We start from the raw sequence: 10,591 nt of genomic DNA, 5'->3' as shown, positions 1-10,591 counted from the left end.
TTCATAAAAGGAAAGCTTTGCTTTGAAGAAGGGAAGTTATCATTTGAAGAAGGGAAGTTATCATTTATACAATATTCAAGTTTATTAAACAAATTTAAAAACTGTTATCAGAATGATCTGGGTTCGGGGCAGCCCATCACATTCAGCCAATCAAAAGAGATGAACCTGACTGAGTATATAAGAGTGTCTTTAATTCAGAAATACTAATACCCCAGAAGGCAGGGGAGTCCTGTCCACAAAGCTGCTTTAACACTATCCTGGTGCTGGCAGCTTTTATAGGGTTCAGGGAAAAAGAAAAAAAAGTCAAAAGTTCCTGCAGTTAGTCATGTAACAATGTGCAGAATGTGGGTGTTCAGCTGCAGAAACATCTTCTCTGCAAGTTCTTCTGATGTAGCACAGGCCTAATCAGCATGGTCCTATCTGGTGTCCTCGGTAAGTCCTCACGACAACCAGGGCCAAGTGTCTCCCCAAAACAGCTGGGACTTGGTGCTCTGGGACCATCTGCCTCTGAATATTATCTGTGAAAAAAAACTCCTTGTTTCTTAGGATACAAAGTAAAGATTAAAGATTGGTGGGCTAAGTTTCTAATTAATTTATAGGCTTTGAATTTTCACAGTAAATCCTGTGGCTAGGCTTTTATAAACAACTATTGTGATTTAAAGTCTCCTAATTGTCAGGTCCTTCCCCAATGTTAGCTTTTCCTGACATTTCTATGAAGGTAAACTTTTTACTACTTTCCAAAGTATAGGCCAGGAAGTCATTAAGAGAGACTAGCAAGCAGATCAACTATTTCTTAATCCTTACATATCTCCTATTCATTACAACTGAAAAGCTACTAAATACCAAAACCAAATTTCTAAATTTGAGGTTCCCCTATCAAAACTATTTTAATAAAATGTTTAGTTTTCATGAGATTCAAGGCTTACTCACTTCCAAATTTTGCATATAACTAAACTTTCAAAAGTGCTAGCACCTGCTGAATTGACTCCACTCTGGATTCTAAGGCATCAATTTCTTCTTCGAAATTTCTCTTTGCTTCTTCCATTTCTGGTGTTTCTTCTTGAGAATGGCTAATGAAAACATCACCAATTTGATAAGATATCATTCAGCAGTCATCATCTGCAAGCGTGATATCCTCCCAAGCATCTTATAAATTTTGGACTTGTTTCTTTTTTAGGTCTATTTCTTCCTTCAGTTCTGTGATTCTATTTGTGCCCCATGCAAATTTGTTTATCTTTTGTTGATCTTCAAAAGTAAGCCTGACCTCTGGTGACTCAGTGGATAAAACGTTGACCTGGAATGCTGAGGTCACCGGTTTGAAACCCCAGGCTTGCCCAGTCAAGGCATATATAGGAATTGATGCTTCCTGTTCCTACCCCCTTCTGTCTCTCTCTTCTATCTAAAAATTAATAAAATTTAACAAAATCCAAGTAACATTGACGTCTACTGCAACCACTTTCTTCATGGTGGCCACCATCTTAGGACTCAAATTTTCTTTTTTAATTAGAGTTCTTGGCTCTGAAGTCTTTCTCAGCCGAATTCAAGGATGGAGGTCTAACTTTGCTGGTTATATCTGGTGTCAGTCACCATTAATAGTCTCAACAAAAAGTGATTATGACTTCATTTGATATGCAAGTATATTAAGCATGGTTGACTTTATTTTTAAACAAAATAAGCTTTTAGTTAGGTTTATCAGTTATTATTTTTCAGTGATTTGTTCAATGGCAAATAAATCCCATTGAAATTAGTCATGTTGTTCAACAAGGAAATATCTATTACTTTCCTTAATTGTATCTTTGCTTGTAAAAGCCTAACCACAGAGCATTGTGCTGATACCATCCAAGAGGCAGAAACAGAGGGGTGGGCTTTGGATTAAAGCAAAGCCTTTGGGTGGCCACTTAAGTGTAATTTCAAGGGCACTGAGAAGCAATAAGAAAACAACTATAATGAAAATAAAGTAACACAAATGACACCAATAACCAGTAATTACATGACGCTCACTGCATCCAGACTCGTTGTATGTATGCCCTTACACGTGGTAGGTAGCCCATTCAATCTGGACCCAGGAAAGTTTGATTTATACTCCTATATTATAATTCTTTTATAATCTTTCAGAATTCTAAAAGTTAACCCCTTTTTACCCAAAGCATAATACTTATATGGTTGTATGGCCTCCATATAGGTCAAGATGTCACCATTGACTAGTACGATGATCATGAACCAGATCATGTTTCTGGACCTCAGCTTTCCTCCCCTGGCTCACAAGTGACAGTAATAATGGTCCCTGTGATTCATATGGATTACATGAAACAGTGCAGGGAATGCATTCACACAATTCCTGACACAATGTAGTCAATAAATGGGGTGCATTGTTATCTGGATCAAGCTAGGACAGTTATTTAAATTTTACCAAAAATCTGATCTTTTTTTCTCCGAGAAGTTTTGACAATGAAACTAGGGACAGGTGCTGTATTAATTTTTTAGGGCTTCCCTAACACAGTACCACACACCAGGTGGCTTATACAACAGGAATTTATTCTTGCTCGGTTTTAAAAGTGAGAAGTCCAACGTCAAAGCCAAATCTGAAGGCTCTAGGGGAGAACCCGTCCCTTGTCTCTCTCCAAGCCCCTGGTGTGGCTGGACATCCTTGGCGGTCTTTGGCTTGTAGCCACATCACTCTAATCTCTGCTTCCTTCCAAACATGGCACATGGCCTTCTTGTGTCTCTGTTTCTTTTCTCTCTTTTTTAAGGATACCAGTTACACTTGTTTGAGCCACTCCAATGACCTCATTTTAATTTGATTTTATCTAAAAGACCCTATTTCCAAAAAAAAGATCACTTTCACAAGTACAGCGGTTGGGACTTGAATATACCTTTTTGAGGAACACAATTCAACCCAAAGCAGGTACCCTGAAGACTTGGCTAACCTTTCACTTATGAAGTCAAGAATTTAAATCTTCAAAATAAAACACTATTAGCTCTGTGGACAAAAAGCACCAGTTTTGTTGATTCTCTGTGCCAGTTCTTGTTTTATTTTTTCTAATTCAAGTATATTATTTATCAAGAGCTGCAGAATTACAACCTAATTTTTGGAAATCTCAAGATTACACTGAGAAAAGAAGACATTGTTCAGCTAGAAACATTAAAGAACACTCAGGACTCAACACAGCATTGTGTAAGCCAATCACAATAGAAAATGTTCAAATCAATTTTCCCCCAAACAACACTGCCGTTTTGATAAATTCCTATTTGTTCTTTTCTTGTCCATAATGCAGGACCGGGCTGCAATGTTTAGAACACCTGGATGTAATTAGCACCAGTATCAATCTACACACGCAGAGCAGAGAAAAATTAAGGCATAAAACAATTGCATTCCTTACTGGAATTTGTATAATTAGTCCATATAATTATTTTTAAAGAAAATTCAACACTGAAAGAATTTCCTCCCTTACATTTTCATGTTGACAACATTATAAAAATTATTATGTTATCTGGGAGGCAAAGAATTGGACAAAGTTGTCTACTTGAGAGATGGTTTTATAATCCCTTGACAGAGCTGTGTCTTCTAGGTCATTCTGATTGAGTGGGCATCTGTCTGTCTCCTCCAACTTGTTACTGTGAAAACTAGGCTAAGGGGAGATTACAGTGCTCATTGCTGCCAGGAGGGAGAGATTCTGTCCCCAGAAAGCACAGGAGGGTCAGAGATTGTCCCCACACTTTCAATTTACTGGTTGGGAGACCTCTGGTCTATTGAGAACTAATCAGCTCCTGTGAAGTAAAAGAAAGACCTGACACAGCTTTTGGGGAAATAATGTTATAGTGAATCACTCATCATCAGTCCCGTTTGGTAAGTACTGTACTGGATGAAGGTTTTGTATCTTTGAAACCAATGTTTTGTGCCCTGAAGTCACGCCAACGAACAAGCACAGAATAAGTAGTACTTCTTTAAATGTAAATGACTTCAGAGACATATTCTAGCTCCTTTAAAAAAATAATGTGCTGTCAGCTCCAAGAAGCCACTTTCTCCTAATGGATAGTCTTGGGGTCATTTGCTGCCACAAGTAACTGAGCTGTTGCAGCCTATCTTATTCCTCCACCAGCAGGCAGATGAGGTAGTTAGTGGAATGAATGAGCATTCTTCTTCTGACAGCATGTGGTGTCTATTCAGCACAATTTTATATCAGCTTCAAGTAACAAATATTCATCAGCAGAGAAGGGAGCTGGAAGATGTATTGCCTATTTTCTAGAGGAACTTGGATGTATAAATTTCTTCTCCAGCCCAGGCTCTGTCATTAACACTTCCTTTTTCTGGTCCATGCAAAATATAAAGGTCCTATCTTCAAATGTGTGCAGTGTATGTCATCAGAGAACAATAGAATAAAGTAGAAAGGTATTGGAACAGAATCCTAACTTCATTATGCATGGGAAAAAACAGTTGTTGATTGTGTGTTGCAGGTTGGATTCTCTTAGTGACTCTGAGATGGAGTCATGCATAGAACATTTATTAGGGACTGTTCTTGGAATTGACACCAATGGGAGGGAAAGAGAGGAGGCAGGACACAGAGAGAGGCTGAGCTGAGATGCAGAAGGTACTTGGCAGACCCTATACAATGCTATAAGGATAGGATAGCCCTTAAAGTTGTCCTGAGTTGAAGAAAGAGTCATGCTTTTATTCTCCCATATTGATCAGTCATGGGATGTGGTGGCCATTAGAAGTAGGCCATTTTCCAACCCAGCCAATTTCCAAAGAAGATTGATAATGGAAGGCTATATCTGCTTGGCAGTATGCCCAGGGACTAGGGAACAGCTCTGCCAAAGAAGAGTCTGAATGGCACTTGATTCCTCCACTAAACCACATTGCCTGGGCTGTTCCATGTCCACTCACAGCCTCAGCTTCTTTATTGATAACTGGATAATTATAATTCCTACCAGATAGTTCTATTTCTTTCAGACACATGGTAATCTGCTCAGATTGGTCTTTGAGCTCCAGGAAGATGAGGGAGCTCATGTGAGTTTTTATCTTCCAGACAAGCAAATGTCACACACACATAAGATGTTTAATAACAGTCACAACATTGAATCTAAAGCTTATTATCCTTACTCCAAAGCAGTAACTCATCATGAGGAATTATCAAGGGCTCTTGATAAAAGCTCCTGTGTGTGAAGAGCTAAGGTAAAAGATGCTTTTGCTCTTTTCAACTGTAGAATTGCTGAAGGCTATTGGTAGACTTTCCATGCATTGATTGCCCTGAAGTCATGGTCAGTGACAACTCACCTTCAGGGGGTAGGGAGGACCACTGAACCAGTGTAAATTTCAGGCATCGTTTGTTTGCTTAGATTTTTCTGCTTATATTATTTCCTATTTTCACCTATAATTTTTACCCCAGAGAACTAGTTTCTTGCTTTGCTTTAAACCTTTAAATTAAAAAAAAAAAAAAAAGCCCCTGGCTGGTTGGCTTTGTGATAGAGTGTTGGCCGGTATGTGGATGTCTGTAAAGCCAGAAGCCACGGCCACCATCACAGCCGCCAAGCCCATGCAGGTTCGCATTGGATTCGGACAGTCGGTAAAGAAACAATGGAGCCAAAAACTGATGGGCCATCATCTTTAATCCTAGGTTGCACCTGGCGGGCAAGTAAAACACACACAGGGCTCCAAAACTCACTCACATTCAGTGCTCACAAAGCTACTGACTTATCCGAGTTTCCTAGAATCAAAGATTTCTAGCTCACCAGACTTATTCACCTCTGTTCCCCATCTCCTTCTTTCTCCCTGCACAAACTCTGCACTAACTGGCTTCTCACTCTCTAATATTAATCTCAGGAACCAAGAGAGCAAGCTCCCATTCTGCCCCCATTTTATAGTGTAGAAATCAAAACCTTTAATCCAATATACAAAATAGGGAAATCTCTAATACAAAGTCACTTATCTGGGACATGATGGGATTGTACCACCCCACATCAAAAAGGGTGGGAAAGGCTTAGTCCCAAAACCAAGCCCCAGGCTACAAGGATTCTGCCTGCCCACAGCCTGCCCCCAACACACATTAATATCACCTGGGTGATGGCCTTCACGTGGGCAGCGCCATCTTTAACAAAGTGAGCATAATATATTTTATCTGCCCAACAATGTCCCAGGTTTGATTCCTGATCAGGGCACACAGAAGTGCTGATCTGCTTCTCCACCCCTCCCCCTCTTCTCTCTCTCTCTTTCCCTCCTAAAGCCATGGCTCAGTTAGAGCGAGTTGGCCCCGGGCACTGAGGATGATTCCATGACCTCTGCCTTAGGTGCTAAGAAGAGCTTGGTTGTTGAGCAATAAAGCAAAGCCCCAGATGGGCAAAGCATCGCCCCCTAATGGACTTGCTGGGTGGATCCTGGTCAGGGCACATGCAGGAATCTCTCTGCCTCACCTCTCAATAAATTAAAAAAAGAGAAAACAAAATTTAAAAACATATAAATCACATCTATATTAATTAAAAGCTTCAAGATTTAAAGTAGTAATTTTATCCTCTTAAATTTGTGATCAAAAACTGTCTTAGTGATTGTTAGTCAAATAAATTTGCAAATATGATATATATGTTTGCTGGCTTATAATTTGCATTGAATGTGGGGGGATAGGCTGTAAGCAGGCATGATCCTTATAGCCTAAGACTTAGTTTTAAGACTAAGCTTTTCCCACCCTTTTTGATGTGGGTAGCGCACTCTCATGAGAATTTCATTATGCCTCAGATAAGTGACTTTCTATCAGAGACTTCCTTGTTTGTATATTGGAATAAGGTTTTGATTTCTACACTATAAAGTGGGGCAGAATGTAAAGCCAGGAGCCATGGCCAGAGCCACTATCACAGCAGCCCGGCCTATGCAGGTTCGCATTGGATTCGGACAGTCGGTAAAGAAACAACGGACCCAAGAACTGATGGGCTGTCATCTTTAATTCTAGCTTGCACCCGGCGGGCAAGTAAAAATACACACTGGGCTCCAAAACCCAGTCACATTCAGTGCTCACAAAGCTACTGATTTATCCGAGTTTCCTAGAATCAAAGGTTTCTAGCTCACCAGACTTATTCACCTCTGTTCCCCATCTCCTTCCTTATCCCAGATACAAACTCTACACAAACTGGCATCTCACTCAGCACTCCGCCATCTTGGCTGCTTCTCCTGGCCTCCTCCACGTGGCCTTTCTCTGCTCTCCTCTGCTCTCTCTTGCTAATCTCAGGAACCAAGAGCCCAAACTCTCGTTCCGCCCCCATTTTATATTGTAGCTTCACAACCTCTAATCCAATATACAAAATAGGGAAGTCTCTAATACAGTCACTTTTCTGAGGCATGATTGGATTGTACTACCCCACATCAAAAAGGGTGGGAAAGGCTTAATCCCAAAACCAAGCCCCAGGCTACAACGATTCTCAACACACATTAATATCACCTGGGTGATGGCCTCCATCTTTAACAAAGTGAGCATAAAACATTTTATCTGCCCAACAGGCAGATAGGGAGCTTGCTCACTCTTGGTTTCTGAGATTAGCATTAGAGGAGAGAGCAGAGAAAGAAGAGCAGAGAAAGGCCACATGGAGGAGAGGAGAGAAGTAGCCAAGATGGTGGAGTGTTGAAGGAGAAGCCAGTTTGTGCAGAGAGAAGAAGATGGGGAACAGAGGTGAATAAGGCTAGTGAGCTAGAAACCTTTGATTCTAGGAAACTCGGATAAGTCAGTAGCTTTACAAGCACTGAATGAGTGGGCTTTGGAGCCTAGTGTGTGATTTTACTTGCCCACTGGGTGCAAGCTAGGATTAAAGCTTGGCTTCGTTGTTTCATTACCATCTGTCCAAATCTAATGCGAACCTGCATGGGCCAGATGGCTGTGATGGTGGCCGTGCCTACTGGCTTTACAGTGATGTTTGTACAGTGGACACTTACTCAGCAGTGAAAAAAAGTAAATAAAAGAGGATAAATCATCAAAAAAAATTGAAAAGGAAACTAAATAAATTTGACAAGATAATCTGATACCTCTGAAGACACAAGATGTTATGAACATTGTTTTGGGGTCCAAGAAGCAGACTTAAAGCCAACACTCAGTTGCTCAATTGACTGTGTAAGAATTTTTTAGTTTATTTGTGTTGGAATCCATGAGAGTCCGAAAAGACCAGAGTAACAGGCTTTATTGAAAGGAAGAAAGAAACCCTGCCAGGCACTTCTCCAGGGAGAAGGGCACCAGTACAAGCTAGGGGGACAAATTTTATAGGGTAAAGGAGAATCTTGAGCAAGAGGGTGTTGAATCAAAAGTCCTGGTATGTCTGAAATGCTCCTCCTTGGGGCTGACCAGCATCTTGGAATTCCTCTGCCTCAGGGGCGATAGACCAGTGAGTAAGGGTGAGGTCTGACAGATAAGCGGAACATCAAAAGGGCAGTTGGAATTCCTGGTAAATTTTTGTATTTATCAATTTGAGCCAAAGTGAATACAATTGTAGGGAAGCAAAAGCTCAACAGATTGAGAAAATGATCCTGAAAACGGCAGTTTTACCATGTATTTTATACATCAGAATCAAAGAGGAAGATGTAAAGGATTACACAAAACTCACTGGTGATATATAAGGGAGGTGGAAGAAAGCAAAGAGGGGACATCTCTGGGATTGGATAAAATGTAAACTGAATAGACACTTCTTTTAAGTTTGTGGATATGAGATAGTTACAATTAACATGATAATAATAACAATGAGAGGGTTTGTGGTCTCTGCTTGGGTATGGTGGTGTTTTGATAGTCCAAGAGTATCTTATCACATATGTTATCTTAGATGCAAAAAGACAACAGACAGGCTCAGTTAAGGTGAAGATTAACCTTTGTTAGGGAAAAATACCACCCTAAAACATGATACCTGGTATGAACTGCTTTTAGTTAGGAAGTTGGGTTGTTTTTGTTTTTAATTTTATTTTAGAGAGGAGAGGGAGAGACAGAGAGAGAGAAGTGGAGGAGGAGCTGGAAGCATGAACTCCCATATGTGCCTTGACCAGGCAAGCCCAGGGTTTCGAACTGGCGACCTCAGCATTTCCAGGTCGACGCTTTATCCACTGTGCCACCACAGGTCAGGCTTTTTTCATTTCTTTTTAAGTGAGAGAGACAGGCAGGCACACAGGAAGAGAGAGATGAGAAGCATCGACTTACAGGTGTGACTCCTTAGTATTTATTAGTTGCTTTCTCATGTGTGCATAGGTGGGGGGGGGGCAACCAAGCCAGTGACCTCTTGTTCAAGCCAGCATCCTTAGGCTCAAGCCAACAACCATGGGGTCATGTCTATGACCCTGCACTCAAGCTAGTGAACCTGTACTCAAGCCAGATGAGCCTGTGACTCCATGTTGGGCAGATGAAATATATTATGCTCACTTTGTTAAAGATGGTGCTGCCCACATGGAAGCCGTCACCCAGGTGATATTAATGTGTGTTGGGGGCAGGTTGTGGGCAGGCAGGATCCTTGTAGCCTGGGGTTTGGTTTTAGGACTAAGCCTTTCCCACCCTTTTTGATGTGTGGTGGTACAATCCTATCATGCCTCAGATAAGTAACTTTGTACTAGAGACTTCCCTATTTTGTATATTGGATTAAAGGTTTTGATTTCTGCACTATAAAATGGGGGCAGAATGGGAGCTTGCTCTCTTGGTTCCTGAGATTAGCATTAGAGGAGAGAGCAGAAAGGAGAGCAGAGAAAGGCCACGTGGAGGAGGCCAGGAGAAGCAGCCAAGATGGCGGAGTGTTGAGTGAGAAGCCAGTTAGTGCAGAGTTTGTGCAGGGAGAAGGAAGGAGTTGGGGAACAGAGGTGAATAAGTCTGGTGAGCTAGAAACCTTTGATTCTAGAAAACTCGGATAAGTCAGTAGCTTTGTGAGCACTGAATGTGAGTGGGTTTTGGAGCCCAGAGTGTGTTTTTACTTGCCCGCCGTGTGCAAGCTAGGATTAAAGGTGATGACCCATCAGTTCTTGGGTCCGTTGTTTCTTTACCGACTGTCCGAATCCAATGCGAACCCGCATGGGCCAGGCGGCTGTGATGGCAGCCCTGGATACTGGCTTTACATTTGGTGTAGTCTGTGGCAGGATTCGATACCGATCTGCAAGGAGCCACCACCACCTTTGAGTGGTGGAGTAGAGGACTGGTTAGTGTTATGGTTCCCCATGGCTGTCCTTTTGGGGACCATAGGCTGGTTGACTTTTACAGCCATGTGTGAGGAAACTAAGAGCTCTGTGGAAGAGGCTGCCCGGGACCTGCAAACCAAGCAGTGGAAGGAGCTGGAGCAAACGTGGGAGAAACCGATGCTGACCCTGGAGCTGGAGGAAGCGCTGGACGAGGAGGCCGACCAGGTTTGCGAGATTTGCCTGGAAATGGAGCAGCTGCTGGAGGAGGATTCACAGGTTCCTGAGTTGCAGAATGCCCTGGATGTTGTGGAGAGCCAGCAGCGACAGGAGGCCGGGGCTGAGGCCGGAGCTGGAGCTGCAAGGTCTGCAGAGCAGAAGGCTGCGGCAGCCCGGGGCTCGAGACCGGCAACGGGAGCTGGTGTTTTCAGTTCCTCTTTGGAGGATGAGGAGAATCGGGCTGGAATTGCAATCCACAGT

General features: G+C 42.1%; 1 pseudogene; it reads right to left on the bottom strand.

Moving 5' to 3' along the window:
* Nucleotides 1-922: 922 nt before the first annotated feature.
* LOC136319512 (prefoldin subunit 4 pseudogene) lies at nt 923-1,477 on the bottom strand (annotated as a pseudogene).
* Nucleotides 1,478-10,591: the final 9,114 nt, after the last annotated feature.

This window comes from Saccopteryx bilineata, chromosome 1 (assembly GCF_036850765.1).
Source record: "Saccopteryx bilineata isolate mSacBil1 chromosome 1, mSacBil1_pri_phased_curated, whole genome shotgun sequence".
Taxonomy (NCBI): domain Eukaryota; kingdom Metazoa; phylum Chordata; class Mammalia; order Chiroptera; family Emballonuridae; genus Saccopteryx; species Saccopteryx bilineata.
Note: the sequence above shows the minus strand (reverse complement) of the source record. Positions and strands in the feature narration are given on the sequence as shown.